Here is a 12059-nt window from a genome sequence, read left to right on the forward strand (position 1 = left end):
TAAAGAAATCAAGAGTCCACTGCTCAAATGGTTACTCAATTATCTGAAATTATCTATTAAAATTTTTTTTTATTTGTAACAATAAAATTACTTAAATATGTCTATAGCACTCAGAAGGTCACTCAACTAGATTTCTCAAATTTTATTATTATCAAATACCTACTAAATTATCAATTTTTGTATTTTTTTTTATTTTTTAATTATATGATTTTTTTCTCTTTTTAATTTAAATTATGAACTTTCCTATAGAATAAATAAGTTTTATTTTAAAAAAATAAAATAGTATTTAAGCCATACATAATGTTGGAATAATAATATATTGAGCATAGTAAATAATTTTATTAGAATAATTTATTTGTAATAATAATTTTGATGTTAACAAATAAACTCAAAAATTTATTTACACAATTGAGAATGAAAGAAAATAAACATTTTCAAAATATATATTCTATGCACGTAATATAAAAATAATTATTTAAAATAAAAGTATTTTTATAATATGCATTATATATTTTTGAAAATTATATTTTATTTTTTTGATATTATATATTCTAGAATATTATTTTTTTATTTTTTAAATAAAATTTATTTTCTCTATAAATAAGTCCATAATGTAGATTAAAAAGAGAGAGAAAATATAATATTACAAAAGCTTAAAAAAAGACAAAAGTTGATAATTTAGAGGGCAAAATAAGTATTTGACAATCGATAGTTTAAGAAATCTAGTTGAGCGAGTGCTATATGCATAGTTAAGTGATTTTTCTGTTACAAACGAAAGAAAGATGACTTTACTAGATAATTTCGGATAATTGAATGACCATTTGAATAATAATAGACTCAGAATTCAAGATGAATGTTTTCTTTCTTCTTCATTCTTTCGGTTGGATATATTTTAAGGGGTTGTGTGTTTGTCAGATTTTATTCATTCTTTGGATACCTTTTTCTTTCTGCGAATTACAATGGAAACGCTTGAGCTTTTGGGTAACGTGGAGATGGAATCTGTATAATGATTTGATGTTATATATTTATGTGTGTGTATACATATAAAAGTATACTTTCAGGCATCATTATTTTGTAACATGTGAAAACAGAAAAAATCAGCTTGATGGAATCCGAATAAAAAGTGAAAAGATCCTGCATTTATCTCTCTAAATATAAAATTCTCTTAGAGCGGATCCAAGATTAAAGCATATGAGTTTATATATTGATCTCAAGTTAATATATAACAATAATTGGATTCACAATAAATTTTTTACATATTTAATGAATTTCTTAATACATACTTAATAGATTTTGAAGGTTCACATGAACACATGGATAACATTGTACATATCCGTCTCTATCTCATTCTTTTTTTTTTCTCTTTATAAATATAAAAGTATACATCTGGGCATCATTATTTTGAAATTTAAAAAAAAAAACCATCATTCTGCACCCCATCCCTGTTGATTAAGGAAAATCGAAGTAAATTTGTACAAAATTGTTCTAGGGTTTGATAAGAGATTGAGCAAAAAAAAAAAACATGATGAGCAGCACCTGGAAGTGGCTTAGTGAAGAGGTCAGCCAACTGAGTAGAAGAAGAAGTGTGTACCAAATGAATCAAACCCTCAACAAGCTTGGTATGAACCAGATAACAATCCAACTGGATATATTTGGTTCTTTCATGGAAAATTGGGTTTCTAGCAATGTGGATTGCAGCTTGACTGGCACAAAATAAAGTATATAGGAAGAGCAAGGAAGACCCAAGTCAGCAAGCAATCTAGACAATCAGGCCAGCTCAGCCACGCCTTTATTCATGGCTCTATACTTAGCTTTAGCAGAGGACATGCTAACAATGGGCTACTTCTTAGACTTCCAAACCACAAGGCTACCGCCCAATAAAATACAATAACCTGAGGCAGATTGCTTAGTGTCAGACAGGCAGCCCAATCACTGTCACAGAAAGCAGAAACAAACAAGTCTGGTGAGGCATTCAAGAAGATCCCATGTTCAGAAGTACCCTTCAAGTACCTAAATAGATGCAGGCCAACAAACATGTGTGAAAGGTAGGGAGACTGCATAAATTGACTGAGTTATTGTACTGCATAGCTGATGTTAGGCCTCGTGTGAGTTAAAAAATTCAGCGTACCAATCAAAGATATGTATAGTTCAGGCTTGGGCAAAGGATCACCTTTATTTGCCTTAAGCTTCACATTTAGATCAAGAGGACACAAAACAGAAGAAATCTGAACAATGAAACTCAGACAACATATCATCAATGAACTTTTTTTGATGTAAGAGGAACCTAGTAGAAGAATATAGAACCTCAATCCCCAATAAATAGCTAAGAGACCCAGATCCTTGATCCTAAATTGTTGACGAAGGAAGGAATTTAAGGCAGAAATCTCATCAGAATCAGTCTCAGTCAGAATTATGTCATCCACATACACAGCTAAAATCACAAAAGAATCCCCAGAACCCCTTGTGAAGAGGGAGTAATCATTCAGAGAGGATGTATAGCCTCTAGAAGATAGGGATTAAGATAATTTAGCATACCACTGTCTGGATGCTTGTCTTAAACCATAAAGAGACTTATGAAGCTTGCAAACCAGCTGCCCAGAATCAGAAGTGAAAGGAACATAATAACCAGGAGACAACTTCATATAAACCTCCTTATCAAGGTCCCCATGCAGAAAGGATTATTGACATCAAGCTAAAACAGGGGCCAATGTTTCTTGATGGCAACAACACCCAGAGCCTTGACAGTGGACATTTCACCACTTGAGAAAATGTCTTATGAAAGCCAACCCCTTCTACCTGTGTGTCACCCCTAACCACTAACCTGGTCTTATATTTTTCAATAGCACCATCAGCTTTATATTTAACCTTGTAGACCCATTTACACCCTATATGCTTCTTCCCCAAAGGCAAATCAACAACCACCCAAGTCCTATTAGTTTCAAGAGCCTCAAATTCATTCGTCATTGCCTCTTACCACTTCAATAATGGAGGTAGCATGAGAGAATGTATAGGTTTCAAATACAGGAGGCACACTAGTAGAGACAATGTTGGAAATAGAAGTAGAGCAGGAAGAGAAAAGTGTGCACACATAGTCCTTCAAATATCCTAGAGGATTATGAGGTTTAGAAGACGTCCTCACAGGAACCTCAGGAACAAAAGAAGGAGGAAGGGCAATAGGTACATCAGGAGAAGGAGAAGAGGCAATGCGTAAATCAGGAAAAGAATAGGGAGAAAGAAAAACAGATGAAGGAACAGGTGCAAAATATGAAGTAGGTGGAACAACAGGATCATCAAGAACATGAGGAAGGAAGAATACAGAGACATGTGTGTAAAAAGAATAAGGAAGTACAAAAGGAAAGATATACTCATGAAAAATAACATCTCTAGAGACAAAATACGATTTAGAGGTGAGATTATATAATTTGTAGCTTTTCCTAGCAAAGGGATAACCTAAAAAGACACAGGGCACGGACCTTGGCTCAAATTTGTCTCTATGAAATTTAAGAACAGTGGCATAACACAATCAACTAAAAGTTCTAAGGTGAGCATATGAGGGAGAATTACCATACAGTACTTCAAAAGGACTCTTGTTATGTAACAAGGAAGAAGGAAATCTATTTATTAGGTAGGTAGCAGTAAGAATGCAATCACCCCAAAAGGAAATAGGTAAAGAAGACTGAAAGAGAAATGCCCTTGCAGTTTCAAGGAGATGCATATGCTTCCTTTCCACAACACCATTTTGTTGAGGTGTGTGTGGGCAGGAAGTTTGATGAATAATACCTTTTTTCTGGAAAAGTATTTTGGAACCAGTAGAACTAGAGCCCAGCTCTAGGGCATTATCACTTCTCACAATTTTGATTGTGGTATTAAAATGAGTCTCAGCCATGGCAATGAAACTTTTGAGCATATCAAAAGCATTGCTCTTAGCCCCCAGAAGGTGAGTCCAAGTAGCTCTAGAGTAATCATCTATAATAGTAATAAAGTATCTTGTACAAGTAGTAGTGGGAGAATGGTAGGCTCCCCAAGTATCGATGTGAATGAGTTGGAATGAGTAGTAGAATGAGTAATACTATCAGGGAAAGGGAGTCTGGTTTGTCTAGCTAAGGGGCATATAGAACACGGAAAAGATTGTTTGGAAGAAAGAGAAGAATTGAGAGCAGATATATGTTTCATTCAGGAAAAAGGAATATGACCAAGCCTAAAATGCCAAATCACATCTATTTTATTCAAATTTGTATGAGCAGAATTACAATAGGGAACAGTGGAAGGATAATAGCAGACTCATGCTTATTAACACTATCAAAAATGGTAACATCAGAAATAGAACTAGGAGGACAAGCAACTAAAGAGCTAGAAACACGTGAAGAAGAAGTAAGAGGAGGAATCTCCAATTTGTATAAACCATGGTCCAATCTACCAAGAACCAGAGGCTTCTTCAGTGAAGAACCCTGTAAATAACACAAAGTGCTAGAGAATTGAGCTATGCCATCAAACTGTGAAACCAAATGGTAAACAGAGGTGAGGTTGTATTGGAAGGTGGGGACGTAAAGCACATTGTGCAAGGTAAAGTTAGGAAATAAAGTTAAAGAACCACAATTGGTGACTTTAACCTTATAACCATTAGGTAAAGAAACAAGACAGGCACTGGAAAGAGGTTGAATATTAAAAAGAAGTGACTTCTGAGAAGTCGTAATATCAGAGGATCCAAAATCTATAATCCAAACAAAACTGTCTACTTGTGAAAACAAACAGGATTTAAGTAAAACACTGTGTGTGGCTTCTCTACCTGCAAAGTAAGCAGAAGCCATAAGAGACTAAGAGGAATCACGATTGAGATAGGAATGTTGGAGAAGCTGCATTAGTTGAACATACTGGTGTTGAGTGATGCCAAGAATCCTAGAAGTATGTTCAAAAGGAGTAGCCTGAGCAAAAGAGTTGTCTAACCCAGAAGGCACTGATTGTGAACCAGAAGAATCAACCGATGCCTTAGACGCAGCCTTGCGAGGACCACCACCCTTGGTGAACTTGAAATTTTGTGGAAACCCGTGAAGCTTGAAACACTTCTCAATGATATGTCCAAGTTTCTTGCAATACTTGCAAGTGACAATAGATTTATGAGAATCAAAGGCTACCTTGGCAGGGTATGACTGTTTGGAAACCCCAGCATGGAAGGAAGCAAAGTCTAAAGAGAATTGAGAAGTTGCAGACACATATCTTTGTTTCTCATCACTTAGGAGAATACTGTAAATAGTATTCATGGAGGGAAGGGGCTTTATCATGAGAATATTACTCCTGACTTGGACATAGACTTCATTGAGACCCATAAGAAACTAATACACTCGTTGTTCTTCTGCGGACTTAGCATTCCTGCCACAAGTAAATCTATTTGGGGAGTTTACATTGATTGAAGCCAACTCATCCCAGAGTAGCTTAATCTTGTTGAAGTAAGAGGTTATATCAAGTGCACCTTGTGAAACATATACCAAGTCATTTTTTAATTCAAAGAACCTAGCCCCATTAGCTTGCCCATATCTAGCTTCTAATTCCCTCTAGATTTCTTTACAAACTCAGAATAAACAACACTCTGGTGAATTTCTCTAGTGACAGAATTAGCAAGCCATACAACAACCAAATCATTGCATCGTTGCCATTGACTAACTAAAGGGGAACCCTCAGGTGGCTTTTCATAAGTGCCATGGATGATCAAGTTTGTTCCTAACAGATAAAGCAACTAATATGGATATATGCCAACTTGCATAGGATGACCCATCAAAATGATCAATAACTAGAGAAGAACCCAACAAATCTAACGGATGGACATATAAAGGATGGCAAGGGTGTGTGTAGTCATCAGGATGAAATGGAAGATGTGTACTTGTAGCAGTGTGGGTTAAGTTCTTGCCAGTAGGTGAAGACGAAGTAGTAGATCTAATAGTCATGATTTAACGAAAGAAATAACAATAGCAAATCAAGTTTATCACAATCAACAAAGAGACACTATGTAAAAAATGAAGCAGAAAGTAATTGTACCGATCCTCATCGCAACCGGAGATGTACGACCTTCAAAAGAAGAGAGTCGCGAAGTAAAGTACCCCCTTCACCAATAGGAAACCCTAGATTCACGAGGAACTTGTAAAAGAACCAAAATTTCACAGCAAATCACCGGAAGAAACACAAAATGATTATCCTCAACAAAACTGCGCAAAAAAATTGCCAAAAAATCAGAATTTGTCGAAACTGACGAACCATGCCGAAAGATCACAAATCCGATGAAATTGAATGGGGTAATATCGGAGGATAGAACAGATCCCACTCTATGATATCCCTCGCTCTGATACCATGTTGATTGCAGAAAAGTAAATTTGTACAGAATTGTTCTAGGGTTTGATAAGAGATTGAGAGAGAAAAGAGTAACTTTTATTGATATTTTCGTACGAGTCTTTCACCTGTTACCAAAAATAGAAGTATCTAGAACTATAAAGTGAAATACAAGACCAAAGAAAAATATGGGCTTTCAGCCCATGTACAAATAATTATGTTGGGCCAATTAATGAAAGTGGGCCTTAATCTGGACTCTTCTCAATAATTCCAATACCCCCCTTCCCCCACAACCTCTCTAATATGGATTATATAATTATTGACTATCTAATCTCCACTTATCATTCATATTTATCAATGTAACGGTTGAGAAAAAGAAGAATCCATGTGTATTAAACACCACATTTTCTCTCTCTTTTTTTTTCCTTGACCTCAATGAGAGTTAAATTTGCATTTTATCTGGTTAAAAATTCTTCAAGTTCCTTTTTTTTTCTTTTTTTCGGCAAGCTCGGAAATGTAAATTAAAAATGATAAGATTCATATAAAACATTAAATATCCTTATAAGACAGCTATGAAATAGAGATGATTCAAAGTGATACTATAATATGGAAATTTTACCTCCTATAGCAAAGGTATATACCTATTTATTATAAACCAAAATTATATTAAAATATTATTTTCTATAGCTACTTTTTATATTTTATAGCAAAATAAGTATTTATGGTTTATACTACCATTGAGGCATGCAATACGTTATTTATGTTTTTCCTCTCTCTTAGACAACTGGACATACTTATTTTTAAAGTGATTGTCGTTACTGTATTCATGAATACAGCAGCGCGAATACATGTGAATACATGCGCGTACAGTTGGACTGCCATGATTTTAGGCGCTTTTTGCTGTTGTATTCATGAATATGTGACGCGAATACATGTGAATACATGCGCGTACAGCTGGACTGCCCTGATTTTTAGGCGCTTTTTGCTATTGTAATACAACGAATACACTACCGTAACAACTTAATAATAGCTATAGGAAGTAATTATATATATGATAGATATAGAAAGGTAGTTATAGGAAGTTAATAGCCACTAAACAATAGTGGTTTCTGATAAAGCTGAGAGACTTCATAACCTTGAGTTTTTGTTCCCTAAAATTAGAGGCTCTATAATCTTAATTACGTGACTGATAAAAATAAATTTGTAATCGTTTCTAATTCCGAGTCTCATTGAGGTCGATTAATTACTCAATTTGTGTTCAAATGGCAATGAAAAATAAATTTATTGTTTCAGCTCTCTCTGTTTCAGCATTTAAAAAAAAAAAAAAAAAAGTTCTTATCCAAACGACGACAAAAATTCAAGAATCCTCTTTGTCCAAAATCAGAAACCATACTTTTTTTAATATCAAATAGTATATATTTTATCATAAAAGTAGCATAGTTTAATTTGTTGATTGAAGAATACGAACTGGCCAATGTGTTGAAGGTTTCTATAAGGTGTCCTTTGAACAATTTAAGAGGCAAAATAGCTGGTAATATCCATCCAAAAAAATGCATTTCCTTTTCACATGTAACACCCTTTTGTTTAATCATCAGTAGTTTTCTCCCAAAAATAAAATTAATAAAAATTACAATGTCCTTTTCATAATTCCGTAAATAAGTATATCTCTCGTTTTTCCTCTTTATATTCATAAACTTTTAATGCCAAAAGCATCCAAAACTTTTAATCATTGCTTACCAAATTTAACATGCTCCTTTTGCCCCGAAATGGAAATATAACACTAATGGAATATAAAAGTCAACGAAGATTTCTTTTTTCTTGAATATTTTGTGTCTATATGATTTCGTTTCCATTTCTTTGTCTTTTTCTTTTAAAATTTTGGGTTGATTACTTAAAAGATAAATATAAATATTAGCCACTATATCAAGAATGTTAAACATTAGCTATATATATATATATATATATATATATATATATATATATATATGACAAACAAAGAGGAGAACTTGAGACAAATACTATGATGATTTTAGAGAAGCGTAGGATTTCTCGTCTAATTAACTTTCGTTGTACTAATCAGCTGCCAATGGGTACTAAAGTTTATTAATGAGAGTGGCCTATAATGTAATATATTAAACTAGAGGGGGAGCTGTATGTAATATTCCTCTATAGGTGGAGGTACTGTACGTGCCTAAATTTAATTAACGATCAAATAATTGATTGTAATTCTCTTTGGATTGTTTAAGCTATAATAAAAGTTGAAATGAATCAGATAATTGTGGTTGAGTATTCCATTAATCAGAATGGTAATCATGAGTTCTACCAAACATGATAATTGATTATCAAAAACAACAGAATTTCCATAATTTATCAATCCGCAAAAAATAAACCTAAACTTTCTCATGCTATTCAATACATACTAATTAGTATAATATTAGTCATAAGGCATATTTGCGTGTAATGTCTTACTATTATTATTGGGGTAAAGATATGAAAACATTTCACATCATGACACAACCAGTAGTCCCATATTATTATTTTTTTGGAAACAAAAAAAGTTATATCTCTATTACATGAGGGAATTAAAATGTATGGGTTCACGGGCGTGATTTTATTGTGTTTAGATAAATAAACGATGCTTTGATAAATATGAAGAAAAAAAAACATATAGCCTGTGGAAGATTAGTAGATTACTATGCTAAAAAAATTTAAAAATAAAATAAAATAAAAAAGATTAGTAGATTACTATAATGTGGGCTACTAATTAAATCAAGATTGGAACACTTAGGAGAAAACAAGGTGTTTTTCTTGTTTTTTAGCTCTTGTTCGATACTGTGTGGAGAATCCATTTGAGATTTCACTTTTGGGCTTCTTCTTTCTGCTACAATAACAGCTAATAATAATCAGTTCGGTATTTATGCATGCAATTTTTTTTAATTTAAATTTATAAATGCAGTTTCACCTGTTATAATCGGTCATTTTACCATCCTTTGCAGATTACAATCATTCTTTCCCTAAGTTACATGTAATTGTTGTTCTTTTTTGTCTTCTTTGTACTTTCAGTACATATTAGTTAAAACTCTTTTTTTTTCGTAGTCATATTAGTATAGATCAAGTATTCGTATTTAATTTGTACAAATTTTAAACAGATCACAGTTCTAGCTTGTTGATCTATGGGAGTGTACTCAGTGATAGTGGCGTACGTAGAACTTCTTACAAGCGGTATCACATTAAAATAAATGAACACATAAATATTGTCATTAACGTTCAATAAGAAGGAAAAAGAGGGGTTGAGGGGGGGGGGGTGATATTTCAGAAAAAGAAGAAGAAAGCAATAAATAAATAAAGCTAAACCTTGGTACCTAGGGCTAGAAGGGGAAAAAGAAGAAGAACCAGCTATACTGGACTGGGATCCTGCCACCTCCTTGATAAAATGTACTGTCCTTTCCACTGCACCAAAAGGAATCAGTTCTGCAAGTGGTGTCATCCATTTACATTTATAACGTTTTTAATGTTCACATATCATTTTATACATATAATTTGTTAAATTTTTTCACGAAGCGGTGTCACGTGACACCGCTTCACCCTTGGTAAATCCGCCCCTGGTTCGGGGAAGGGCCGAACCAGGGAATTCAACTGAATCGCTTTCCCCCAAAGCTTCTACTCAATTGCTTAGAGTCTCGTACTGATAACGTGTTATAAAATAATAAAAGAAGAAGAAGAGTATTGCAGAGAAAAGTAGGGAGAGAGAACTCTTATTGATTTTGGGATGAATTACAATGGAATAAAACCCTCTATTTATAGGGAGAGGGTGACTTAGCCACCAAGTAATGAACCCTAGAATCTCTCTAAATATAGACATTCACCATAAATATAATTCTATTTATAACACTCCCCCTTGAATGTCTATTCAACAAATAATGTGACTCGCTAAAACCTTAACTAAAATAAAACCCAATGGAAAAAAAATTCTAGAAAAGGAAAAAGAGTACACATGTTTAGAAATACGCCTTTTGGTTGCCTCGTTAAAAACCTTGCAAGGAAAAACCAATGGGACAAAACCCTGTAAGAAAAAAAGAGTGCAACGCACATTAACTCCCCTTGATGAGAGCATCAATTCACATCCTTGAGCCTTCGCATCTCAATCTTGTACACCATCTTCAAGAGATCGTTGGTAGAGATTTGATAAATAAATCAGCCATATTAACTTGAATGAATATTTTGCACCCTGAAATCATCATTCGTAATAGATGTAGACATGTGATTTTTGACCCACCCCAAGATTTTTTATATTTAAGCATTTAAATATTTAATTTAGGCCTAATATAGCTAATTTAACTATTTTTGACTTCTTTACTTTATTTTCATCATAAAAATAAAAAATTACAAAAAATATTTTAGTGTACATATCTTTCGTAAATTTAAATAAAAAAAATATATACAAAATAGTACCTTATCTTTATTTTTATATAATCTTGAGAACACAAAAATAGTTTTATGTTTTACAGTTTAGTTCAATTAATTAAAATTAGTTTTATATTTTTATATTATAATTGTACATAATTTTAGAAGGATGAATTAGTTTTAGGTTGGTTTATCCCGTTTTTATAAATCTTATAGTCCATTTTTCTAGTCTTTGGCCTAATTCCCTAGCCCATAATTCCTAGGCCCATACCCCTAACCTAATCCCTACCCCTATATAATAGTACCTACACCTAAAATACACATAGAAATACACATAGAATCCGCCGCAGAAGAGACCTTGAAGGCCCCCCTCCTATCATCATTTTCCTCATGAACCAACACCCCAAAACCCTAGCAACCTACCTCCAACCACCAAGTCGCCGCTATTGCTTCTCCTTCCTGAAAAACCTCCAGCGAGCTTCTTCGTCTTCTTCGTGAAAAACCAGAAGAAAAACGCCAGGATGGCTCATCTTCGAACAAAAAATGAGACCCTCAGCTGATCTTCTTCTGCTCGATCAAAAATTGCCATTTAATCTTCTTCTACAAAGAAGGAAGCAGCCATGTCCATTGATTTAAAATGGGATCTCTGACTCTTATTTAAAAGAACAAAAGCTAATATTAGACTCCTCATTGTTTCAAAAAGAAGATACATACTATTTCCCTGACTTAAGCAAAAAAGGAACACACACAAAAACACAACAATACAGTCCATCTCCAGCTCTCATGGCTGCCGGAGAGTTTGTTCTCAGTTCTGGTTGAAGCAAGTCGAGGTCAACGTTCGAGGTCCTTAGAGCTGCTGAGCTGAGGTTACCGAAATCGCCGTTGTCTACCGAGGTACCCGGGCATATTCACATTTCTGTCAAGTTGTCGTTGTTTAAGATTTTCGGTGTTGCATTTTCAGACTTTGTTTGGCACAAATATACCTAAGGTGTTTGGTTTTAAGTGAAGAAGACAAGTTGATGAATATGATTTGGATATTGAGGCAATTATCATGCAGTTTTATTAATTTAGGACCCATGTATTTGTTTGTTATTGGTTTTTGTCATGTGGCAATAAAGAGACCTTGGACCAAAAATTTCGTCTATATTTGTTGCATGAATTTGGCACTTTGATCGGTTGGGTATGAAGGCAATAGATTGTGCATATCCATGTGACAGAACATGTCACAACCTGGTCTTTAGATGAGCCTTAAAATCAAATTCTTTTTCTGCCAACAGCATAAATATGGTAATTCGAGTTTTTCGGTTCTAATTCGAGTTCCGTCCACGGTTCTGGCT

General features: G+C 33.9%; 1 long non-coding RNA gene across 1 annotated transcript; it reads right to left on the minus strand.

Annotated features, from left to right (window-relative positions):
- Nucleotides 1-1232: 1232 nt before the first annotated feature.
- Nucleotides 1233-6459, minus strand: LOC107772485 (uncharacterized). The gene is made up of 2 exons (XR_001645085.2): nt 6031-6459; nt 1233-2010 (listed from the first exon to the last, which is right to left on the minus strand). It is a non-coding gene; the product is annotated as an uncharacterized LOC107772485 (long non-coding RNA).
- Nucleotides 6460-12059: the final 5600 nt, after the last annotated feature.

Source organism: Nicotiana tabacum, chromosome 5 (genome assembly GCF_000715075.1).
Source record: "Nicotiana tabacum cultivar K326 chromosome 5, ASM71507v2, whole genome shotgun sequence".
NCBI lineage: Eukaryota > Viridiplantae > Streptophyta > Magnoliopsida > Solanales > Solanaceae > Nicotiana > Nicotiana tabacum.